The sequence below is a fragment of the Harmonia axyridis genome, chromosome 5 (assembly GCF_914767665.1).
Source record: "Harmonia axyridis chromosome 5, icHarAxyr1.1, whole genome shotgun sequence".
NCBI lineage: Eukaryota > Metazoa > Arthropoda > Insecta > Coleoptera > Coccinellidae > Harmonia > Harmonia axyridis.
The window spans coordinates 13,484,245-13,509,225 of NC_059505.1; positions in this window are offsets into that span (position 1 = coordinate 13,484,245).

Below are 24,981 nucleotides of genomic sequence, written 5' to 3' on the forward strand. Positions count from 1 at the left end.
CCTATAAAAATGTTTCCTAGAAATAACATAATGGCAAAACAACGTTTGCCGGGTCAGCTAGTGATATATAAGGTCCACCATATCGTATATTCTCATATCCTCATAGGAATACGATTCGTCCTTTTCCTCCCGTGTATATCCGAATTTCTAGAAGCGCTGATGTTATTCCAGGACTCAGCGGAGCTTTTTATATGCTCGATAAAAATTTTCTTATGTCCGCTTCCATTTCTATAAGTGAATCGTGGAAGGACAACGTCATCACGGTTTACTTTAACATCGAAGCCCGGATTAAGAATTCTAGCGCGCTTTTCTCTACGAAGTTCCTTGATTCTGGAAATAAGGGTAATCCTCAGCTTCGAGTCGTTCCGGCATATATCCCTAAACCTTTTGCAGGTCGCGTTAACGTTGAGTATAGAATCAGGATCCAAATATCTGAATATAGTAGACACCATTTCTGGTGGAAGAATTTTGAAAGGATTCATACCCCCAACGAAATATCTAGGCACAACAATGATTTCCATTTTATGATCAATTCGGCAGTTATTCGAAGAGATTATGACAGAAACTGGGAATTTCTGGGTTTATATACGGCCAAGCACTTCGCACGACCAATCGTAGAGAAGCGCCCCTCCATCGAACTTTCTCCTCATTCGTGCGCAAGAGCAGATCTCGGAAAATAGGGAGGAATATAACTAAGTGATGAATTTGATCAATAATGATCCCTGAAACAACTTTGAATATGTTAAAAATCTGAATATGCAGAAGAAATATTCAAGAAAATTATGGTATTGCTAAAGTCTCACTTTTATCAACACTTGTACAATTCACAATGAGAAGACGTACACAGGAGTACATAATGACGTACATTGTACGATGTTTTCATGATATAGAATATGTTTGTCCATGAAATGCATCCAATTTGAACACAATTCATTGTCACAGAGACTCAGAAGGAAATACAACAATTCATATCATTATTATAGTACCCCACACGGACCGATGTGATAATATGCAAGTAAATTGAATTTTTTTGCAGATCGAAAATAAGTGATTTAATGGAAGAGACAATATATGTCCATTTATGATAAATACCGTCGAAACTATCGTCAAACATTCGCGCTCTGGAAATATCTTCTTCTAATATATAAAATTCTTCTGTCACGGGGTGCGTAATCGAACTCCTCCGAAACGGCTCGACCGATTTTCGTGATCCTTAGCGAGGATATTAGTCAAGGGGGAGAATCGAACAACATCTATTTTTCATCCCCCTAAATGTTAAGGGTGGTCCACCCCTTAATTTTTTTTTTATTTTTCAGACAAAATTTGTTGTTTTTATTTTTTTATGATACATCATACAAAAATACATGCAACCCTAAATTTTCACTTCTTTACGATCAACCCTTATTTTTTATTTGGTAATTAAAAAGTTTTATTTTATTTGCAAGGATTTTTTTAATTTGTCATGACTTATAATGAAAAATCTTATATGACTCTCAATTTTTCACCCCTCTACGTTCACTCCTCATTTTTTATATGTTGATTATAAGCTCTAATTTTTTGGCAAAAATTTTTTTTTATTCTATCATGACTTTAAATGAAAAATCTCATATTACTCTCAATTTTCACCCCTCCACGATCAACCCCAATTTTTTTTTGTGAATTATAAACTTTAATTTTTTGGGAAAAATTTTTTTTTATTTTGTCGACTAAAAAAAAAATCTGATTTTACTCTTGATTTTCCATCCCTCTACGATTAACCACTTTTTTTTATTTGTTAATTCTAAACTTCAATTTTTAATTTGTCATGACAGAACAAAAAATTTCATATCTCTCTCAATTTTCACTCTTATACGACCAACCCCTATTTTTAAATCGCGATTTTTATCGTTTTTAATCTATCCACAGATCTGCAATAAGGTTGCAAGATGGCAATCAAATATTATAATTGTAGTACGATAAATTCTTATTCAGAGTTTATAATTTCAAGTTCCTTTCATTATGATTTTTTTTAAATTCAATTTGATCTCCCGCCCTCGCTGGTCGAATACTGATCAACTATCAATCGATCAGTTATTCCCGCCAGGTGTCACCACTTATCCAGAGTAGGGATGAGGACGAAGCTGGTCTCCTGTCTTACTCACTATACATTTTTCAGCCATGTTGTTTTGGTTTTATTTGTGTATCAATCGTTGCAGTGACTGTTATACTTATTATTTTAATTTTTCTGTACAACTCTTATGTGAATTTTACTGTCATCGTAAATTTATCATTAATTTCCAGTGCAATAATTATTTATTTACAATTCATTAATCTGACAACGACAGTTTTATCTCTCAGTTAATTAAGTGATCTTATGTAAATAAATACGTGTTGTAAGCTCCCGCCAACAACGGCCATTACCGTACCTGTATATATTGTACTTAACATTTTTTGGAAATAATTTCAAATTGAAACGAAAACGTGTACGTGGTTAATAAATATACCTGTATTATTATTGTGAAAGGTAAGTCAAATAATAAGCGAATGAATAGACCACAATATTAAGTCGCCGCACACATATGGTATATAATTATTTTTATTTACCTATAAAAATGTTTCCTAGAAATAACATACATGGCAAAACAACGTTTGCCGGGTCAGCTAGTGATATATAAGGTCCACCATATCGTATATTCTCATATCCTCATAGGAATACGATTCGTCCTTTTCCTCCCGTGTATATCCGAATTTCTAGAATCGCTGATGTTATTCCAGGACTCAGCGGAGCTTTTTATATGCTCGATAAAAATTTTCTTATGTCCGCTTCCATTTCTATAAGTGAATCGTGGAAGGACAACGTCATCACGGTTTACTTTAACATCGAAGCCCGGATTAAGAATTCTAGCGCGCTTTTCTCTACGAAGTTCCTTGATTCTGGAAATAAGGGTAATCCTCAGCTTCGAGTCGTTCCGGCATATATCCCTAAACCTTTTGCAGGTCGCGTTAACGTTGAGTATAGAATCAGGATCCAAATATCTGAATAAAGTAGACACCATTTCTGGTGGAAGAATTTTGAAAGGATTCATACCCCCAACGAAATATCTAGGCACAACAATGATTTCCATTTTATGATCAATTCGGCAGTTATTCGAAGAGATTATGACAGAAACTGGGAATTTCTGGGTTTATATACGGCCAAGCACTTCGCACGACCAATCGTAGAGAAGCGCCCCTCCATCGAACTTTCTCCTCATACGTGCGCAAGAGCAGATCTCGGAAAATAGGGAGGAATATAACTAAGTGATGAATTTGATCAATAATGATCCCTGAAACAACTTTGAATATGTTAAAAATCTGAATATGCAGAAGAAATTTTCAAGAAAATTATGGTATTGCTAAAGTCTCACTTTTATCAACACTTGTACAATTCACAATGAGAAGACGTACACAGGAGTACATAATGACGTACATTGTACGATGTTTTCATGATATAGAATATGTTTGTCCATGAAATGCATCCAATTTGAACACAATTCATTGTCACAGAGACTCGGAAGGAAATACAACAATTCATATCATTATTATAGTACCCCACACGGACCGATGTGATAATATGCAAGTAAATTGAATTTTTTTGCAGATCGAAAATAAGTGATTTAATGGAAGAGACAATATATGTCCATTAAATACCGTCGAAACTATCGTCAAACATTCGCGCTCTGGAAATATCTTCTTCTAATATATAAAATTCTTCTGTCACGGGGTGCGTAATCGAACTCCTCCGAAACGGCTCGACCGATTTTCGTGATCCTTAGCGAGGATATTAGTCAAGGGGGAGAATCGAACAACATCTATTTTTCATCCCCCTAAATGTTAAGGGTGGTCCACCCCTTAATTTTTTATTTTTTATTTTTCAGACAAAATTTTTTGTTTTTATTTTTTTTTGATACATCATACAAAAATACATGCAACCCTGAATTTTCACTCGTCTACGATCAACCCTTATTTTTTATTTGGTAATTAAAAAGTTTTATTTTATTTGCAAGGATTTTTTTTTAATTTGTCATGACTTATAATGGAAAATCTGATATGACTCTCAATTTTTCACCCCTCTACGTTCAACCCTTATTTTTTATATGTTGATTATAAGCTCTAATTTTTTGGCTTAAATTTTTTTTTATTCTATCATGACTTTAAATGAAAAATCTCATATTACTCTCAATTTTCACCCCTCCACGATCAACCCCAATTTTTTTTTGTGAATTATAAACTTTAATTTTTTGGGAAAAATTTTTTTTTATTTTGTCGACTTAAAAAAAAAATCTGATTATACTCTTAATTTTTCATCCCTCTACGACTAACCACTTTTTTTTATTTGTTAATTCTAAACTTCATTTTTTAATTTGTCATGACAGAATAAAAAATTTCATATCTCTCTCAATTTTCACTCTTATACGATCAACTCCTATTTTAAAATCGCGATTTTAATCGTTTTTAATCAATCCACAGATCCGCAATAAGGTTGCAAGATGGCAATCAAATATTATAATTGTAGTACGATAAATTCTTATTCAGAGTTTATAATTTCAAGTTCCTTTCATTATGATTTTTTTTTAAATTCAATTTGATCTCCCGCCCTCGCTGGTCGAATACTGATCAACTATCAATCGATCAGTTATTCCCACCAGGTGTCACCACTTATCCAGAGTAGGGATGAGGACGAAGCTGGTCTCCTGTCTTACTCACTATACATTTTTCAGCCATGTTTTTTTGGATTTATTTGTGTATCAATCGTAGCAGTGACTGTTATACTTATTATTTTAATTTTTCTGTACAACTCTTATGTGAATTTTACTGTCATCGTAAATTTATCATTAATTTCCAGTGCAATAATTATTTATTTACAATTTATTAATCTGACAACGACAGTTTTATCTCTCAGTTAATTAAGTGATCTTATGTGAATAAATACGTGTTGTAAGCTCCCGCCAACAACGGCCATTACCGTACCTGTATATATTGTACTTAACATTTTTTGGGAATAATTTCAAATTGAAACGAAAACGTGTACGTGGTTAATAAATATACCTGTATTATTATTGTGAAAGGTAAGTCAAATAATAAGCAAATGAATACAACACAATATTAAGTCCCCGCACACATATGGTAGATAATTATTTTTATTCACCTATAAAAATGTTTCCTAGAAATAACATAATGGCAAAACAACGTTTGCCGGGTCAGCTAGTGATATATAAGGTCCACCATATCGTATATTCTCATATCCTCATAGGAATACGATTCGTCCTTTTCCTCCCGTGTTTATCCGAATTTCTAGAAGCGCTGATGTTATTCCAGGACTCAGCGGAGCTTTTTATATGGTCGATAAAAATTTTCTTATGTCCGCTTCCATTTCTATAAGTGAATCGTGGAAGGACAACGTCATCACGGTTTACTTTAACATCGAAGCCCGGATTAAGAATTCTAGCGCGCTTCTCTCTACGAAGTTCCTTGATTCTGGAAATAAGGGTAATCCTCAGCTTCGAGTCGTTCCGGCATATATCCCTAAACCTTTTGCAGGTCGCGTTAACGTTGAGTATAGAATCAGGATCCAAATATCTGAATATAGTAGACACCATTTCTGGTGGAAGAATTTTGAAAGGATTCATACCCCCAACGAAATATCTAGACACAACAATGATTTCCATTTTATGATCAATTCGGCAGTTATTCGAAGAGATTATGACAGAAACTGGGAATGTCTGGGTTTATATACGGCCAAGCACTTCGCACGACCAATCGTAGAGAAGCGCCCCTCCATCGAACTTTCTCCTCAAACGTGAGCAAGAGCAGAGCTCGGAAAATAGGGAGGAATATAACTAAGTGATAAATTTGATCAATAATGATCCCTGAAACAACTTTGAATATGTTAAAAATCTGAATATGCAGAAGAAATTTTCAAGAAAATTATGGTATTGCTAAAGTCTCACTTTTATCAACATTTGTACAATTCACAATGAGAAGACGTACACAGGAGTACATAATGATGTACATTGTACGATGTTTTCATGATATAGAATATGTTTGTCTATAAAATGCATCCAATTTGAACACAATTCATTGTCACAGAGACTCAGAAGGAAATACAACAATTCATATCATTATTATAGTACCCAAGACGGACCGATGTGATAATATGCAAGTAAATTGAATTTTTTTGCAGATCGAAAATAAGTGATTTAATGGAAGAGACAATATATGTCCATTTATGATAAATATCGTCGAAACTATCGTCAAACATTCGCGCTCTGGAAATATCTTCTTCTAATATATAAAATTCATCTGTCACAGGGTGCGTAATCGAACTCCTCCGAAACGGCTCGACCGATTTTCGTGATCCTTAGCGAGGATATTAGTCACGGGGGAGAATCGAAAAACATCTATTTTTCATCCCCCTAAATGTTAAGGGTGGTCCACCCCTTAATTTTTTTTTTATTTTTCAGACAAAATTTGTTGTTTTTATTTTTTTATGGTACATCATAAAAAAATACATGCAACCCTAAATTTTCACTTCTTTACGATCAACCCTTATTTTTTATTTGGTAATTAAAAAGTTTTATTTTTTTTGCAAGAATTTTTTTTTATTTTGTCATGACTTATAATGAAAAATCTTATATGATTTTCAATTTTTCACCCCTCTACGTTCAACCCTTATTTTTATATGTTAATTATAAGCTCTAACTTTTTGGCAAAAATTTATTTTATTCTATCATGACTTTGAATGAAAAATCTCATATTACTCTCAATTTTCACCCCTCTACGATGAACCCCTATTTTTTTTTTGTGAAATATAAACTTTAATTTTTTGGCAAAAATTTTTTTTTATTCTGTCGACTAAAAAAAAAAATCTGATTTTACTCTTGATTATCCATCCCTCTACGATTAACCACTTTTTTTTATTTGTTAATTCTAAACTTCAATTTTTAATTTGTCATGACAGAACAAAAAATTTCATATCTCTCTCAATTTTCACTCTTATACGACCAACCCCTATTTTTAAATCGCGATTTTTATCGTTTTTAATCTATCCACAGATCTGCAATAAGGTTGCAAGTTGGCAATCAAATATTATAATTGTAGTACGATAAATTCTTATTCAGAGTTTATAATTTCAAGTTCCTTTCATTATGATTTTTTTTAAATTCAATTTGATCTCCCGCCCTCGCTGGTCGAATACTGATCAACTATCAATCGATCAGTTATTCCCGCCAGGTGTCACCACTTATCCAGAGTAGGGATGAGGACGAAGCTGGTCTCCTGTCTTACTCACTATACATTTTTCAGCCATGTTTTTTTGGATTTATTTGTGTATCAATCGTAGCAGTGACTGTTATACTTATTATTTTAATTTTTCTGTACAACTCTTATGTGAATTTTAATGTCATCGTAAATTTATCATTAATTTCCAGTGCAATAATTATTTATTTACAATTCATTAATCTGACAACGACAGTTTTATCTCTCAGTTAATTAAGTGATCTTATGTAAATAAATACGTGTTGTAAGCTCCCGCCAACAACGGCCATTACCGTACCTGTATATATTGTACTTAACATTTTTTGGAAATAATTTCAAATTGAAACGAAAACGTGTACGTGGTTAATAAATATACCTGTATTATTATTGTGAAAGGTAAGTCAAATAATAAGCAAATGAATACACCACAATATTAAGTCGCCGCACACATATGGTATATAATTATTTTTATTTACCTATAAAAATGTTTCCTAGAAATAACATACATGGCAAAACAACGTTTGCCGGGTCAGCTAGTGATATATAAGGTCCACCATATCGTATATTCTCATATCCTCATAGGAATACGATTCGTCCTTTTCCTCCCGTGTATATCCGAATTTCTAGAATCGCTGATGTTATTCCAGGACTCAGCGGAGCTTTTTATATGCTCGATAAAAATTTTCTTATGTCCGCTTCCATTTCTATAAGTGAATCGTGGAAGGACAACGTCATCACGGTTTACTTTAACATCGAAGCCCGGATTAAGAATTCTAGCGCGCTTTTCTCTACGAAGTTCCTTGATTCTGGAAATAAGGGTAATCCTCAGCTTCGAGTCGTTCCGGCATATATCCCTAAACCTTTTGCAGGTCGCGTTAACGTTGAGTATAGAATCAGGATCCAAATATATGAATATAGTAGACACCATTTCTGGTGGAAGAATTTTGAAAGGATTCATACCCCCAACGAAATATCTAGGCACAACAATGATTTCCATTTTATGATCAATTCGGCAGTTATTCGAAGAGATTATGACAGAAACTGGGAATTTCTGGGTTTATATACGGCCAAGCACTTCGCACGACCAATCGTAGAGAAGCGCCCCTCCATCGAACTTTCTCCTCATACGTGCGCAAGAGCAGATCTCGGAAAATAGGGAGGAATATAACTAAGTGATGAATTTGATCAATAATGATCCCTGAAACAACTTTGAATATGTTAAAAATCTGAATATGCAGAAGAAATTTTCAAGAAAATTATGGTATTGCTAAAGTCTCACTTTTATCAACACTTGTACAATTCACAATGAGAAGACGTACACAGGAGTACATAATGACGTTCATTGTACGATGTTTTCATGATATAGAATATGTTTGTCCATGAAATGCATCCAATTTGAACACAATTCATTGTCACAGAGACTCAGAAGGAAATACAACAATTCATATCATTATTATAGTACCCCACACGGACCGATGTGATAATATGCAAGTAAATTGAATTTTTTTGCAGATCGAAAATAAGTGATTTAATGGAAGAGACAATATATGTCCATTTATGATAAATACCGTCGAAACTATCGTCAAACATTCGCGCTCTGGAAATATCTTCTTCTAATATATAAAATTCTTCTGTCACGGGGTGCGTAATCGAACTCCTCCGAATTTTTTTTTTATTTTGTCGACTAAAAAAAAAAATCTGATTATACTCTCAATTTTTCATCCCTCTACGATTAACCACTTTTTTTTATTTGTTAATTCTAAACTTCATTTTTTAATTTGTCATGACAGAATAAAAAATTTCATATCTCTCTCAATTTTCACTCTTATACGATCAACTCCTATTTTAAAATCGCGATTTTTATCGTTTTCAATCTATCCACAGATCCGCAATAAGGTTGCAAGATGGCAATCAAATATTATAATTGTAGTACGATAAATTCTTATTCAGAGTTTATAATTTCAAGTTCCTTTCATTATGATTTTTTTTTAAATTCAATTTGATCTCCCGCCCTCGCTGGTCGAATACTGATCAACTATCAATCGATCAGTTATTCCCGCCAGGTGTCACCACTTATCCAGAGTAGGGATGAGGACGAAGCTGGTCTCCTGTCTTACTCACTATACATTTTTCAGCCATGTTTTTTTGGATTTATTTGTGTATCAATCGTAGCAGTGACTGTTATACTTATTATTTTAATTTTTCTGTACAACTCTTATGTGAATTTTACTGTCATCGTAAATTTATCATTAATTTCCAGTGCAATAATTATTTATTTACAATTTATTAATCTGACAACGACAGTTTTATCTCTCAGTTAATTAAGTGATCTTATGTAAATAAATACGTGTTGTAAGCTCCCGCCAACAACGGCCATTACCGTACCTGTATATATTGTACTTAACATTTTTTGGAAATAATTTCAAATTGAAACGAAAACGTGTACGTGGTTAATAAATATACCTGTATTATTATTGTGAAAGGTAAGTCAAATAATAAGCAAATGAATACAACACAATATTAAGTCCCCGCACACATATGGTAGATAATTATTTTCATTCACCTATAAAAATGTTTCCTACAAATAACATACATGGCAAAACAACGTTTACCGGGTCAGCTAGTGATATATAAGGTCCACCATATCGTACATTCTCATATCCTCATAGGAATACGATTCGTCCTTTTCCTCCCGTGTATATCCGAATTTCTAGAAGCGCTGATGTTATTCCAGGACTCAGCGGAGCTTTTTATATGCTCGATAAAAATTTTCTTATGTCCGCTTCCATTTCTATAAGTGAATCGTGGAAGGACAACGTCATCACGGTTTACTTTAACATCGAAGCCCGGATTAAGAATTCTAGCGCGCTTTTCTCTACGAAGTTCCTTGATTCTGGAAATAAGGGTAATCCTCAGCTTCGAGTCGTTCCGGCATATATCCCTAAACCTTTTGCAGGTCGCGTTAACGTTGAGTATAGAATCAGGATCCAAATATCTGAATATAGTAGACACCATTTCTGGTGGAAGAATTTTGAAAGGATTCATACACCCAACGAAATATCTAGGCACAACAATGATTTCCATTTTATGATCAATTCGGCAGTTATTCGAAGAGATTATGACAGAAACTGGGAATTTCTGGGTTTATATACGGCCAAGCACTTCGCACGACCAATCGTAGAGAAGCGCCCCTCCATCGAACTTTCTCCTCATACGTGCGCAAGAGCAGATCTCGGAAAATAGGGAGGAATATAACTAAGTGATGAATTTGATCAATAATGATCCCTGAAACAACTTTGAATATGTTAAAAATCTGAATATGCAGAAGAAATTTTCAAGAAAATTATGGTATTGCTAAAGTCTCACTTTTATCAACACTTGTACAATTCACAATGAGAAGACGTACACAGGAGTACATAATGACGTACATTGTACGATGTTTTCATGATATAGAATATGTTTGTCCATGAAATGCATCCAATTTGAACACAATTCATTGTCACAGAGACTCAGAAGGAAATACAACAATTCATATCATTATTATAGTACCCCACACGGACCGATGTGATAATATGCAAGTAAATTGAATTTTTTTGCAGATCGAAAATAAGTGATTTAATGGAAGAGACAATATATGTCCATTAAATACCGTCGAAACTATCGTCAAACATTCGCGCTCTGGAAATATCTTCTTCTAATATATAAAATTCTTCTGTCACGGGGTGCGTAATCGAACTCCTCCGAATTTTTTTTTTATTTTGTCGACTAAAAAAAAAAATCTGATTATACTCTCAATTTTTCATCCCTCTACGATTAACCACTTTTTTTTATTTGTTAATTCTAAACTTCATTTTTTAATTTGTCATGACAGAATAAAAAATTTCATATCTCTCTCAATTTTCACTCTTATACGATCAACTCCTATTTTAAAATCGCGATTTTTATCGTTTTTAATCTATCCACAGATCCGCAATAAGGTTGCAAGATGGCAATCAAATATTATAATTGTAGTACGATAAATTCTTATTCAGAGTTTATAATTTCAAGTTCGTTTCATTATGATTTTTTTTTAAATTCAATTTGATCTCCCGCCCTCGCTGGTCGAATACTGATCAACTATCAATCGATCAGTTATTCCCGCCAGGTGTCACCACTTATCCAGAGTAGGGATGAGGACGAAGCTGGTCTCCTGTCTTACTCACTATACATTTTTCAGCCATGTTTTTTTGGATTTATTTGTGTATCAATCGTAGCAGTGACTGTTATACTTATTATTTTAATTTTTCTGTACAACTCTTATGTGAATTTTACTGTCATCGTAAATTTATCATTAATTTCCAGTGCAATAATTATTTATTTACAATTTATTAATCTGACAACGACAGTTTTATCTCTCAGTTAATTAAGTGATCTTATGTAAATAAATACGTGTTGTAAGCTCCCGCCAACAACGGCCATTACCGTACCTGTATATATTGTACTTAACATTTTTTGGAAATAATTTCAAATTGAAACGAAAACGTGTACGTGGTTAATAAATATACCTGTATTATTATTGTGAAAGGTAAGTCAAATAATAAGCAAATGAATACAACACAATATTAAGTCCCCGCACACATATGGTAGATAATTATTTTCATTCACCTATAAAAATGTTTCCTACAAATAACATACATGGCAAAACAACGTTTACCGGGTCAGCTAGTGATATATAAGGTCCACCATATCGTACATTCTCATATCCTCATAGGAATACGATTCGTCCTTTTCCTCCCGTGTATATCCGAATTTCTAGAAGCGCTGATGTTATTCCAGGACTCAGCGGAGCTTTTTATATGCTCGATAAAAATTTTCTTATGTCCGCTTCCATTTCTATAAGTGAATCGTGGAAGGACAACGTCATCACGGTTTACTTTAACATCGAAGCCCGGATTAAGAATTCTAGCGCGCTTTTCTCTACGAAGTTCCTTGATTCTGGAAATAAGGGTAATCCTCAGCTTCGAGTCGTTCCGGCATATATCCCTAAACCTTTTGCAGGTCGCGTTAACGTTGAGTATAGAATCAGGATCCAAATATCTGAATATAGTAGACACCATTTCTGGTGGAAGAATTTTGAAAGGATTCATACCCCCAACGAAATATCTAGGCACAACAATGATTTCCATTTTATGATCAATTCGGCAGTTATTCGAAGAGATTATGACAGTAACTGGGAATTTCTGGGTTTATATACGGCCAAGCACTTCGCACGACCAATCGTAGAGAAGCGCCCCTCCATCGAACTTTCTCCTCATACGTGCGCAAGAGCAGATCTCGGAAAATAGGGAGGAATATAACTAAGTGATGAATTTGATCAATAATGATCCCTGAAACAACTTTGAATATGTTAAAAATCTGAATATGCAGAAGAAATTTTCAAGAAAATTATGGTATTGCTAAAGTCTCACTTTTATCAACACTTGTACAATTCACAATGAGAAGACGTACACAGGAGTACATAATGACGTACATTGTACGATGTTTTCATGATATAGAATATGTTTGTCCATGAAATGCATCCAATTTGAACACAATTCATTGTCACAGAGACTCAGAAGGAAATACAACAATTCATATCATTATTATAGTACCCCACACGGACCGATGTGATAATATGCAAGTAAATTGAATTTTTTTGCAGATCGAAAATAAGTGATTTAATGGAAGAGACAATATATGTCCATTTATGATAAATACCGTCGAAACTATCGTCAAACATTCGCGCTCTGGAAATATCTTCTTCTAATATATAAAATTCTTCTGTCACGGGGTGCGTAATCGAACTCCTCCGAAACGGCTCGACCGATTTTCGTGATCCTTAGCGAGGATATTAGTCAAGGGGGAGAATCGAACAACATCTATTTTTCATCCCCCTAAATGTTAAGGGTGGTCCACCCCTTAATTTTTTTTTTTTTATTTTTCAAACAAAATTTTTTGTTTTTATTTTTTTTTGATACATCATACAAAAATACATGCAACCCTGAATTTTCACTCGTCTACGATCAACCCTTATTTTTTATTTGGTAATTAAAAAGTTTTATTTTATTTGCAAGGATTTTTTTTTAATTTGTCATGACTTATAATGGAAAATCTGATATGACTCTCAATTTTTCACCCCTCTACGTTCAACCCTTATTTTTTATATGTTGATTATAAGCTCTAATTTTTTGGCAAAAATTTTTTTTTATTCTATCATGACTTTAAATGAAAAATCTCATATTACTCTCAATTTTCACCCCTCCACGATCAACCCCAATTTTTTTTTGTGAATTATAAACTTTAATTTTTTGGGAAAAATTTTTTTTTATTTTGTCGACTTAAAAAAAAAATCTGATTATACTCTTGATTTTCCATCCCTCTACGATTAACCACTTTTTTTTATTTGTTAATTCTAAACTTCAATTTTTAATTTGTCATGACAGAACAAAAAATTTCATATCTCTCTCAATTTTCACTCTTATACGACCAACCCCTATTTTTAAATCGCGATTTTTATCGTTTTTAATCTATCCACAGATCTGCAATAAGGTTGCAAGATGGCAATCAAATATTATAATTGTAGTACGATAAATTCTTATTCAGAGTTTATAATTTCAAGTTCCTTTCATTATGATTTTTTTTAAATTCAATTTGATCTCCCGCCCTCGCTGGTCGAATACTGATCAACTATCAATCGATCAGTTATTCCCGCCAGGTGTCACCACTTATCCAGAGTAGGGATGAGGACGAAGCTGGTCTCCTGTCTTACTCACTATACATTTTTCAGCCATGTTGTTTTGGTTTTATTTGTGTATCAATCGTTGCAGTGACTGTTATACTTATTATTTTAATTTTTCTGTACAACTCTTATGTGAATTTTACTGTCATCGTAAATTTATCATTAATTTCCAGTGCAATAATTATTTATTTACAATTCATTAATCTGACAACGACAGTTTTATCTCTCAGTTAATTAAGTGATCTTATGTAAATAAATACGTGTTGTAAGCTCCCGCCAACAACGGCCATTACCGTACCTGTATATATTGTACTTAACATTTTTTGGAAATAATTTCAAATTGAAACGAAAACGTGTACGTGGTTAATAAATATACCTGTATTATTATTGTGAAAGGTAAGTCAAATAATAAGCAAATGAATAGACCACAATATTAAGTCGCCGCACACATATGGTATATAATTATTTTTATTTACCTATAAAAATGTTTCCTAGAAATAACATACATGGCAAAACAACGTTTGCCGGGTCAGCTAGTGATATATAAGGTCCACCATATCGTATATTCTCATATCCTCATAGGAATACGATTCGTCCTTTTCCTCCCGTGTATATCCGAATTTCTAGAATCGCTGATGTTATTCCAGGACTCAGCGGAGCTTTTTATATGCTCGATAAAAATTTTCTTATGTCCGCTTCCATTTCTATAAGTGAATCGTGGAAGGACAACGTCATCACGGTTTACTTTAACATCAAAGCCCGGATTAAGAATTCTAGCGCGCTTTTCTCTACGAAGTTCCTTGATTCTGGAAATAAGGGTAATCCTCAGCTTCGAGTCGTTCCGGCATATATCCCTAAACCTTTTGCAGGTCGCGTTAACGTTGAGTATAGAATCAGGATCCAAATATCTGAATATAGTAGACACCATTTCTGGTGGAAGAATTTTGAAAGGATTCATACCCCCAACGAAATATCTAGGCACAACAATGATTTCCATTTTATGATCAATTCGGCAGTTATTCGAAGAGATTATGACAGAAACTGGGAATTTCTGGGTTTATATACGGCCAAGCACTTCGCACGACCAATCGTAGAGAAGCGCCCCTCCATCGAACTTTCTCCTCATACGTGCGCAAGAGCAGATCTCGGAAGAAAATAGGGAGGAATATAACTAAGTGATGAATTTGATCAATAATGATCCCTGAAACAACTTTGAATATGTTAAAAATCTGAATATGCAGAAGAAATTTTCAAGAAAATTATGGTATTGCTGAAGTCTCACTTTTATCAACACTTGTACAATTCACAATGAGAAGACGTACACAGGAGTACATAATGACGTACATTGTACGATGTTTTCATGATATAGAATATGTTTGTCCATGAAATGCATCCAATTTGAACACAATTCATTGTCACAGAGACTCAGAAGGAAATACAACAATTCATATCATTATTATAGTACCCCACACGGACCGATGTGATAATATGCAAGTAAATTGAATTTTTTTGCAGATCGAAAATAAGTGATTTAATGGAAGAGACAATATATGTCCATTTATGATAAATACCGTCGAAACTATCGTCAAACATTCGCGCTCTGGAAATATCTTCTTCTAATATATAAAATTCTTCTGTCACGGGGTGCGTAATCGAACTCCTCCGAAACGGCTCGACCGATTTTCGTGATCCTTAGCGAGGATATTAGTCAAGGGGGAGAATCGAACAACATCTATTTTTCATCCCCCTAAATGTTAAGGGTGGTCCACCCCTTAATTTTTTTTTTTTATTTTTCAGACAAAATTTTTTGTCTTTATTTTTTTTTGATACATCATACAAAAATACATGCAACCCTGAATTTTCACTAGTCTACGATCAACCCTTATTTTTTATTTGGTAATTAAAAAGTTTCATTTTATTTGCAAGGATTTTTTTTAATTTGTCATGACTTATAATGGAAAATCTGATGTGACTCTCAATTTTTCACCCCTCTACGTTCAACCCTTATTTTTTATATGTTGATTATAAGCTCTAATTTTTTGGCAAAAATTTTTTTTTATTCTATCATGACTTTAAATGAAAAATCTCATATTACTCTCAATTTTCACCCCTCCACGATCAACCCCAATTTTTTTTTGTGAATTATAAACTTTAATTTTTTGAGAAAATTTTTTTTTTATTTTGTCGACTTAAAAAAAAAATCTGATTATACTCTTAATTTTTCATCCCTCTACGATTAACCACTTTTTTTATTTGTTAATTCTAAACTTCATTTTTTAATTTGTCATGACAGAATAAAAAATTTCATATCTCTCTCAATTTTCACTCTTATACGATCAACTCCTATTTTAAAATCGCGATTTTTATCGTTTTTAATCTATCCACAGATCCGCAATAAGGTTGCAAGATGGCAATCAAATATTATAATTGTAGTACGATAAATTCTTATTCAGAGTTTATAATTTCAAGTTCCTTTCATTATGATTTTTTTTTAAATTCAATTTGATCTCCCGCCCTCGCTGGTCGAATACTGATCAACTATCAATCGATCAGTTATTCCCGCCAGGTGTCACCACTTATCCAGAGTAGGGATGAGGACGAAGCTGGTCTCCTGTCTTACTCACTATACATTTTTCAGCCATGTTTTTTTGGATTTATTTGTGTATCAATCGTAGCAGTGACTGTTATACTTATTATTTTAATTTTTCTGTACAACTCTTATGTGAATTTTACTGTCATCGTAAATTTATCATTAATTTCCAGTGCAATAATTATTTATTTACAATTTATTAATCTGACAACGACAGTTTTATCTCTCAGTTAATTAAGTGATCTTATGTAAATAAATACGTGTTGTAAGCTCCCGCCAACAACGGCCATTACCGTACCTGTATATATTGTACTTAACATTTTTTGGAAATAATTTCAAATTGAAACGAAAACGTGTACGTGGTTAATAAATATACCTGTATTATTATTGTGAAAGGTAAGTCAAATAATAAGCAAATGTATACAACACAATATTAAGTCCCCGCACACATATGGTAGATAATTATTTTTATTCACCTATAAAAATGTTTCCTAGAAATAACATACATGGCAAAACAACGTTTGCCGGGTCAGCTAGTGATATATAAGGTCCACCATATCGTACATTCTCATATCCTCATAGGAATACGATTCGTCCTTTTTCTCCCGTGTATATCCGAATTTCTAGAAGCGCTGATGTTATTCCAGGACTCATCGGAGCTTTTTATATGCTCGATAAAAATTTTCTTATGTCCGCTTCCATTTCTATAAGTGAATCGTGGAAGGACAACGTCATCACAATTTACTTTAACATCGAAGCCCGGATTAAGAATTCTAGCGCGCTTTTCTCTACGAAGTTCCTTGATTCTGGAAATAAGGGTAATCCTCAGCTTCGAGTCGTTCCGGCATATATCCCTAAACCTTTTGCAGGTCGCGTTAACGTTGAGTATAGAATCAGGATCCAAATATCTGAATATAGTAGACACCATTTCTGGTGGAAGAATTTTGAAAGGATTCATACCCCCAACGAAATATCTAGGCACAACAATGATTTCCATTTTATGATCAATTCGGCAGTTATTCGAAGAGATTATGACAGAAACTGGGAATTTCTGGGTTTATATACGGCCAAGCACTTCGCACGACCAATCGTAGAGAAGCGCCCCTCCATCGAACTTTCTCCTCATACGTGCGCAAGAGCAGATCTCGGAAAATAGGGAGGAATATAACTAAGTGATGAATTTGATCAATAATGATCCCTGAAACAACTTTGAATATGTTAAAAATCTGAATATGCAGAAGAAATTTTCAAGAAAATTATGGTATTGCTAAAGTCTCACTTTTATCAACACTTATACAATTCACAATGAGAAGACGTACACAGGAGTACATAATGACGTACATTGTACGATGTTTTCATGATATAGAATATGTTTGTCCATGAAATGCATCCAATTTGAACACAATTCATTGTCACAGAGACTCAGAAGGAAATACAACAATTCATATCATTATTATAGTACCCCACACGGACCGATGTGATAATATGCAAGTAAATTGATTTTTTTTGCAGATCGAAAATAAGTGATTTAATTGAAGAGACAATATATGTCCATTTATGATAAATACCGTCGAAACTATCGTCAAACATTCGCGCTCTGGAAATATCTTCTTCTAATATATAAAATTCTTCTGTCACGGGGTGCGTAATCGAACTCCTCCGAAACGGCTCGACCGATTTTCGTGATCCTTAGCGAGGATATTAGTCAAGGAGGAGAATCGAACAACATCTATTTTGCATCCCCCTAAATGTTAAGGGTGGTCCACCCCTTAATTTTTTTTTTTTTATTTTTCAGACAAAATTTTTTGTTTTTATTTTTTTTTGATACATCATACAAAAATACATGCAACCCTGAATTTTCACTCGTCTACGATCAACCCTTATTTTTTATTTGGTAATTAAAAAGTTTTATTTTATTTGCAAGGATTTTTCTTTAATTTGTCATGACTTATAATGGAAAATCTGATATGACTCTCAATTTTTCACCCCTCTACGTTCAACCCTTATTTTTTATATGTTGATTATAAGCTCTAATTTTTTGGCAAAAATTTTTTTTATTCTATCATGACTTTAAATGAAGAATCTCATATTACTCTCAATTTTCACCCCTCCACGATCAACCCCAATTTTTTTTTGTGATTTATAAACTTTAATTTTTTGGGAAAATTTTTTTTTTATTTTGTCGACTTAAAAAAAAAATCTGATTATGCTCTTAATTTTTCATCCCTCTACGATTAACCACTTTTTTTATTTGTTAATTCCAAACTTCATTTTTTAATTTGTCATGACAGAATAAAAAATTTCATATCTCTCTCAATTTTCACTCTTATACGATCAACTCCTATTTTAAAATCGCGATTTTTATCGTTTTAAATCTATCCACAGATCCGCAATAAGGTTGCAAGATGGCAATCAAATATTATAATTGTAGTACGATAAATTCTTATTCAGAGTTTATAATTTCAAGTTCCTTTCATTATGATTTTTTTTTAAATTCAATTTGATCTCCCGCCCTCGCTGGTCGAATACTGATCAACTATCAATCGATCAGTTATTCCCGCCAGGTGTCACCACTTATCCAGAGTAGGGATGAGGACGAAGCTGGTCTCCTGTCTTACTCACTATACATTTTTCAGCCATGTTTTTTTGGATTTATTTGTGTATCAATCGTAGCAGTGACTGTTATACTTATTATTTTAATTTTTCTGTACAACTCTTATGTGAATTTTACTGTCATCGTAAATTTATCATTAATTTCCAGTGCAATAATTATTTATTTACAATTTATTAATCTGACAACGACAGTTTTATCTCTCAGTTAATTAAGTGATCTTATGTAAATAAATACGTGTTGTAAGCTCCCGCCAACAATGGCCATTACCGTACCTGTATATATTGTACTTAACATTTTTTGGAAATAATTTCAAATTGAAACGAAAACGTGTACGTGGTTAATAAATATACCTGTATTATTATTGTGAAAGGTGAGTCAAATAATAAGCAAATGAATACAACACAATATTAAGTCCCCGCACACATATGGTAGATAATTATTTTTATTCACCTATAAAAATGTTTCCTAGAAATAACATACATGGCAAAACAACGTTTGCCGGGTCAGCTAGTGATATATAAGGTCCACCATATCGTACATTCTCATATCCTCATAGGAATACGATTCGTCCTTTTCCTCCCGTGTATATCCGAATTTCTAGAAGCGCTGATGTTATTCCAGGACTCAGCGGAGCTTTTTATATGCTCGATAAAAATTTTCTTATGTCCGCTTCCATTTCTATAAGTGAATCGTGGAAGGACAACGTCATCACGGTTTACTTTAACATCGAAGCCCGGATTAAGAATTCTAGCGCGCTTTTCTCTACGAAGTTCCTTGATTCTGGAAATAAGGGTAATCCTCAGCTTCGAGTCGTTCCGGCATATATCCCTAAACCTTTTGCAGGTCGCGTTAACGTTGAGTATAGAATCAGGATCCAAATATCTGAATATAGTAGACACCATTTCTGCTGGAAGAATTTTGAAAGGATTCATACCCCCAACGAAATATCTAGGCACAACAATGATTTCCATTTTATGATCAATTCGGCAGTTATTCGAAGAGATTATGACAGAAACTGGGAATTTCTGGGTTTATATACGGCCAAGCACTTCGCACGACCAATCGTAGAGAAGCGCCCCTCCATCGAACTTTCTCCTCATACGTGCGCAAGAGCAGATCTCGGAAAATAGGGAGGAATATAACTAAGTGATGAATTTGATCAATAATGATCCCTGAAACAACTTTGAATATGTTGAAAATCTGAATATGCAGAAGAAATTTTCAAGAAAATTATGGTATTGCTGAAGTCTCACTTTTATCAACACTTGTACAATTCACAATGAGAAGACGTACACAGGAGTACATAATGACGTACATTGTACGATGTTTTCATGATATAGAATATGTTTGTCCATGAAATGCATCCAATTTGAACACAATTCATTGTCACAGAGACTCAGAAGGAAATACAACAATTCATATCATTATTATAGTACCCCACACGGACCGATGTGATAATATGCAAGTAAATTGATTTTTTTTGCAGATCGAAAATAAGTGATTTAATGGAAGAGACAATATACAGGGTGTCCGGGGAATAACTGTACATACTCTTACCAGAGATAGAGTTGGACTAGCTGATTACTGATTGACTGTAAAAAATTAATTTCTGGATTTCCCTAGAAAGATACAGGGTGATTTTCCAACTTCATGGAAATACTTAGACCATCATAAAATCCAAACTTATTGACGAATAGTATTGAAACTTGGGAGATTATTGGTACATGCTAAGGTCGAGTCAGAACGATATCAATTATTTCATTATTCCAGGGCCGGACTCATTAATCTTCATTTAAAAAGTTCAGGGTAAAAAAAACACTTTGTATTTCGAATTACAAATAATTGATCCGCTTTTTAGAAAGAAGCTAAATTATGCTTCAATTTGCGGTATCGCTCAAAGTTGTCACATCAACAATTATTTTTTTATGAATTTTTGAATTTGGATGAAGTTCGAAAAATTGAATTTCTCACCATGAAGAGAACTGAAAATCTCATGTTTGAATATAAAATGCGAAAGTATTAGTATAAAATTTTCAAAAAAGTTCAGAGCTTTAAAAAGCACATTCGATAACGAAACAATAACAAATGAAACAAACTAAAATACATTGAAGAGTACCTAATAAAAACGAAAATAGGAACGAATGAATTGCAGGGTCAACGTTATTTCAGAAGTGGTTCGAAATGAAAACCATTAGCTTGTATACATTTCTCTTGCCGAATGTTCAAATTGGATACAGCCTTGCGAATCATATCGCCATTATTTCTTAAAATATCGCAACAGTTGATAATTCTGTTCATCAGTTGTTCTCTTGACTGGATTTCTTCAGAATATACCATATCCTTCAATTTTCCCCATAAAAAATAATCTAGCGGGTTGAAATCTGGAGATCGAGGAGGCCATGGAATAGGTCCTCCTCGACCTATCCACCTATTTGGATAGGTATTGTCGAGGTAACTTCTCACTTCCAAACCAAAATGAGGTCCAGCTCCATCATGCTGGAAATAAATTCCTCTAATATTTATTCCTTGTAGCATGCCGGGTAAAATATTTTGTAAAAAATCTAGATAAATCTCACTTGTGAGGCGACCGTCAAAAAGATGAGGCCTAATCAAATGTTTGTTTATCACAGCACACCAAACATTTACTGAAAATTCATGTTGTGAATTTCTCAGTCTTATACTGTGTGGATTATTTTCGGCCCAAATATGCGAGTTATGAATATTGAACCGTCTCTGTTGAATTGAGCCTCATCACTGAATATTGTTCTGTACAAAGTGACTCTGTGATTTGCTATCCAATGTGCAAAATTCAGTCTTAAGACATTATCGCCAGGTTCCAATCGTTGTACCTGTTGTATGTGGTATGGGTACATATTTTCCTCTTTGATTATTCTGCGCACCTTATGCTTCGGCAAATGTAATTGTGCACTTACTCTCCTTATACTAGTTGAAGGTTGTGCTTGAATTAATTGGAGTACTTCATCACTTCTTTCTAGATTCCTTTGGCGATCCTTCTTCCTATCTGGCACTCTACCATATTGCGCTATACAACTAAATACTGCAGAAAATGTTTGGTGATTGGGAATTCTGCGCGACGGAAATCTCAGACGATACTCTCTCACAGCAGCTCGACTATTTCCCTCACATTTACCATACACGAACATCATATCAGCATATTCTCTATTTGTGAAATTGGCCATTTTGATAATTTCACTATTTTATAATAATCAAAGCACAAGCAACAAACAACAATCTCAAATTTCAGTTGTCAAAATGTTTCGAGTTTATCACAGAATATTTTTTAGGAATTCATATTTTATCTTGTAGGAAATTTTATTTCTGTTCATTTTCGATCTTGAATCTTTGAATCTAGTAAGATGTTTTGTAACATTCTCCCAAACTGAAAATCATATATCCTCTTTCTCAGAGTACTTCTGGGGTGGCCACCCAGTATATCAATAAATTATTATAGTCTTCCTCACCTACAGTGACTTTTTAAGAAAATCTATTATTCATTTTCGAACTCCGCAAGATGAAAAATCCTGTTCAGGTAAATAAATTAAAATTTTCGAACTTTATCCAAATTCAAAAATTCATAAAAAAATAATTGTTGATGTGACAACTTTGAGCGATACCGCAAATTGAAGCATAATTTAGCTTCTTTCTAAAAAGCGAATCAATTATTTGTAATTCGAAATACAAAGTGTTTTTTTTACCCTGAACACTTTAAATGAAGATTAATGAGTCCGGCCCTGGAATAATGAAATAATTGATATCGTTCTGACTCGACCTTAGCATGTACCAATAATCTCCCAAGTTTCAATACTATTCGTCAATAAGTTTGGATTTTATGATGGTCTAAGTATTTCCATGAAGTTGGAAAATCACCCTGTATCTTTCTAGGGAAATCCAGAAATTAATTTTTTACAGTCAATCAGTAATCAGCTAGTCCAACTCTATCTCTGGTAAGAGTATGTACAGTTATTCCCCGGACACCCTGTATGTCCATTTATGATAAATACCGTCGAAACTATCGTCAAACATTCGCGCTCTGGAAATATCTTCTTCTAATATATAAAATTCTTCTGTCACGGGGTGCGTAATCGAACTCCTCCGAAACGGCTCGACCGATTTTCGTGATCGCGAGGATATTAGTCAAGGAGGAGAATCGAACAACATCTATTTTTCATCCCCCTAAATGTTAAGGGTGGTCCACCCCTTAATTTTTTTTTTTCATTTTTCAGACAAAATTTTTTGTTTTTATTTTTTTTTGATACATCATACAAAAATACATGCAACCCTGAATTTTCACTCGTCTACGATCAACCCTTATTTTTTATTTGGTAATTAAAAAGTTTTATTTTATTTGCAAGGATTTTTTTTTAATTTGTCATGACTTATAATGGAAAATCTGATATGACTCTCAATTTTTCACCCTTCTACGTTCAACCCTTATTTTTTATATGTTGATTATAAGCTCTAATTTTTTGGCAAAAATTTTTTTTTATTCTATCATGACTTTAAATGAAAAATCTCATATTACTCTCAATTTTCACCCCTCCACGATCAACCGCAATTTTTTTTTGTGAATTATAAACTTTAATTTTTTGGGAAAATTTTTTTTTTATTTTGTCGACTTAAAAAAAAAATCTGATTATACTCTTGATTTTCCATCCCTCTACGATTAACCACTTTTTTTTATTTGTTAATTCTAAACTTCATTTTTTAATTTGTCATGACAGAATAAAAAATTTCATATCTCTCTCAATTTTCACTCTTATACGATCAACTCCTATTTTAAAATCGCGATTTTTATCGTTTTTAATCTATCCCCAGATCCGCAATAAGGTTGCAAGATGGCAATCAAATATTATAATTGTAGTACGATAAATTTTTATTCAGAGTTTATAATTTCAAGTTCCTTTCATTATGATTTTTTTTTAAATTCAATTTGATCTCCCGCCCTCGCTGGTTGAATACTGATCAACTATCAATCGATCAGTTATTCCCGCCAGGTGTCACCACTTATCCAGAGTAGGGATGAGGACGAAGCTGGTCTCCTGTCTTACTCACTATACATTTTTCAGCCATGTTTTTTTGGATTTATTTGTGTATCAATCGTAGCAGTGACTGTTATACTTATTATTTTAATTTTTCTGTACAACTCTTATGTGAATTTTACTGTCATCGTAAATTTATCATTAATTTCCAGTGCAATAATTATTTATTTACAATTTATTAATCTGACAACGACAGTTTTATCTCTCAGTTAATTAAGTGATCTTATGTAAATAAATACGTGTTGTAAGCTCCCGCCAACAACGGCCATTACCGTACCTGTATATATTGTACTTAACATTTTCTGGAAATAATTTCAAATTGAAACGAAAACGTGTACGTGGTTAATAAATATACCTGTATTATTATTGTGAAAGGTAAGTCAAATAATAAGCAAATGAATACAACACAATATTAAGTCCCCGCACACATATGGTAGATAATTATTTTTATTCACCTATAAAAATGTTTCCTAGAAATAACATAATGGCAAAACAACGTTTGCCGGGTCAGCTAGTGATATATAAGGTCCACCATATCGTATATTCTCATATCCTCATAGGAATACGATTCGTCCTTTTCCTCCCGTGTATATCCGAATTTCTAGAAGCGCTGATGTTATTCCAGGACTCAGCGGAGCTTTTTATATGCTCGATAAAAATTTTCTTATGTCCGCTTCCATTTCTA